The sequence below is a fragment of the Capricornis sumatraensis genome, chromosome 8, assembly GCF_032405125.1.
Source record: "Capricornis sumatraensis isolate serow.1 chromosome 8, serow.2, whole genome shotgun sequence".
Classification (NCBI taxonomy): Eukaryota; Metazoa; Chordata; class Mammalia; order Artiodactyla; family Bovidae; genus Capricornis; species Capricornis sumatraensis.
This window is the reverse complement of record NC_091076.1, coordinates 11,855,904-11,859,235: the sequence shown is the minus strand read 5'-3', so window position 1 is coordinate 11,859,235 and position 3,332 is coordinate 11,855,904.

Below are 3,332 nucleotides of genomic sequence, written 5' to 3'. Positions count from 1 at the left end.
TTTACCTTTGGATGCTGGATATTTATTTAATTTTTATAAATTGTTCCCTTCATTGTTTGCAAACACTGTTAATTTTTTGGACACAACTGTATTTTTTGAAGGCTTGCTATAAAGTTTTTTAAGCTGAGATGAAGCCAACCTTTAGAACAGGTTTACTATTCCCCACTAGCAAGGCAATATTGTCTTCAGGGCCCTATTGATTTCATGGGAATTGTGAATAATTTGGGGGGCGGTCCTAAGGTGGCAGAGTAATAGGACAGGGAGACCAATTTCTCCCCAACAAATTCATCAAATGAACATTTGAGCGCTGAGTAAATGCCACAAAACAACTTTTGAATGCAGGCAGAGTACATCAGGCACCCAGAAAAGCAGCCCATTGTCTTCAAAAGGAGGTAGGAAAAAATGTAAAAGATAAAAAGAGAGGCAAAAGAGGTAGAGATGGAGATCCATTCTAGGAAGGGAGTCTTAAAAAAGACAGAAGTTTCCAAACACCAGGAAACACTCTCACTGGTGAGGCTGTGGTGAGCCTTGAAACCTCAGAGGGCAACATAAGTGGGAGGAAAAAGAAATAAAAAAACTAAACCCACAGATTACATGCCCAGTGGTAACTCCCAGCAGAGAAGCAGTGCAGAGGCCTACATCTGCCCCTAACAAGAGGGGGCTGGGCAGGGAGGTGTGGGCTGCATTGCTTAGAGTAAGGACCAGGCTTGAATGCCCCAAGGGCAATCCGAGGGAACTAACTTGAGATAGCAAACCAGATGCTGGGATAGCTACCCTGGTGAAAAGCCCTAAACTAAGACACCGACAGGCCTGCTCACAGAACAAAGGACTGAGCAGAGGTATCCAGCTGCAGACCAGACCATCCCCTGACAGAGACAGGGGAGTGAGGGCAGCCAGAGCCAGAAAGGGGCAATCACGGCCCCAGAGAGGCATCATCTACCAAACTGCCAGCAGGCTTCATTGCTAACCAAGATTTCTTGGGATTCTGGATGGTCAATATCCGCCTGAGAAGTTGTGCTGGTTGTACACCCAGAAAACCGAGCGGCAGGAACAGGAGAGGCAATATGTTGCAGTCACCGCACATATTGACCACACATCTGGTCACCTGAGCAGCTCAGACCTGGGAAGAGCACAAAACTCAGGCCCAACCGAGTATGCATCTTTGTGGAGTACCCGAGTACCTGAACCTCAGTAGCTTAGACCTGGGAAGTGCATGAGCAACCTAGAGCCTGAGCAATGTAGACAGGGAAAGCATGCAAGCCATGAGCGGGGGCAAACTCAGTGTGGCCAAATTACTGTGAGCAAACACCAGTGTTATCTGTTGGCAGTGTCCCTCCCTCCCGACAGCGCAACTAAACAAGTGAGCCTAAGAAATTGTCCACCACCACCCCCTTGGGTCAGGGTGGAAATTAGACACTGAAGAGACCAGCAAACAGAAGAAGCTAAAACAGGGAACTGCCCTGGAAGTGACAGGTGCAATAGATTAAAACCCTGATGTTAGCACTGACTACATTGGAAGTGGCCAATAGATCTTGAGAAGTATAAGTTGGATCAAGGAACTATCAGAACGTGAACTGACCCCACACTGTCCACAACAACACCAGAGAAAATACTAGATATATTTTTACTATTTTCATTGTTTAAATTTTTTTTTTGATTTTTAAGTCCTCTACTACTCCTTTAATTTTCATTTTTATAACCTACTATTACTTTGAAAAAAAGACCCTATTTCTTAAAGCAAAATTCATGTATACACACACACACACACACACACACACACACACACACACATATATACACATATATATACACACACACATATATATATATAATTTTGTGACTTTTTCCCTTTAATATTGTATTTTTGAGAATCCAAACTCTACTCTAGATTTTTAATTTTTGCTTTTTGTTATTTTTTTTGCAATTTTGTACCTTTAAGAACCCAATCTTCAGTAACGATTTTTACTTGGGAGTGAGATCAGTGGCCTGATTGCACTCTCCCCCTTTGGATCTCCTTTTTATCCACCAGGTCGCCTCTATCTCGTCCCTCCCCCTTCTCTTCTCTACCCAACTCTGTGAATCTGTTTGTTTGTCCTGGACTGTGGAGAGCACTTAAGGAACTGATTACTGGCTGGATGTTTCTCTCTGCTTTTGATTTCCCCCTATATCCCCCTAGCCACCTCTGTTTCCTTCCACCCTCTTCTCTCCTCTGTGTAACCTTGTGAACATCTCTGAGGGATCCAGACTGGAGAGCACATAGGGAAGTGATTACTGGCTGGCTTGCTCTCTCCACTTTTGATTCCCTCTCTTCTCCTCCTGGTCACCTCTAACTCAATCCTCCCTCTTCTCTTCTCTTCTCTGTGTAACTCTGTGAACAACTCTGAGGGATCCAGACTGTGGAGAGCACATAAAGAAGTAATTACTGGTTAGTTTGAGGACAGTGAAAAAGTTGACTTAAAACTCAACATTCAGAAAACTAAGATGGTGGCACTACAGGTAGTGATTTCAGCCATAAAATTAAAAGATGCTTACTCCTTGGAAGAAAAGTTATGAGCAACCTAGATAGCATATTGAAAAGCAGAGACATTACTTTGCCAACAAAGTCCATCTAGTCAAGGCTGTGGTTTTTACAGTAGTCATGTATGGATGTGAGAGTTGGACTGTGAATAAGGCTGAGCACCAAAGAACTGATGCTTTTGAACTGTGGTGTTGGAGAAGACTCTTGAGAGACCCTTGGACTGCAAGGAGATCCAACCAGTCCATTCTAAAGGAGATCATCCCTGGGTGTTCTTTGAAAGTAATAATGCTAAAGCTGAAACTCCAGTACTTTGGCCACTTCATGCGAAGAGTGGACTCCTTGGAAAAGACTCTGATGCTGGGAGGGATTGGGGGAGGATAAGGGGATGACAGAGGATGAGATGGCTGGATTGCATCACCGTCTAGATGGACGTGAGTTTGAGTGAACTCTGGGAGATGGTGATGGACAGGGAGGCCTGGTGTGCTGTGATTCCTGGGGTCACAAAGATTCGGACATGACTGAGCGACTGAACTGAACTGAATTGAACTGAACTTTCTCTCACCCTTTTTGATTCCCCCTCTTCTCCTCCTGGTCACCTCTATATCCCTCCTCTCTTTTATCTTCTCTACATAACTCTGTGAACCTCTCTGGGTGTCACTCACTGTGACTAAACTTTTCATCTTCAACCTAGTGTTTTATCATTGGTGCTGTATAGATGGAGAAGTCTTGAGGCTACTATAAGAATAAAACTGAAAACCAAGAGCAGGAAGCTTAAATTCAAATTCTGAGAACACCAGAGAACTCCTGACTCTGG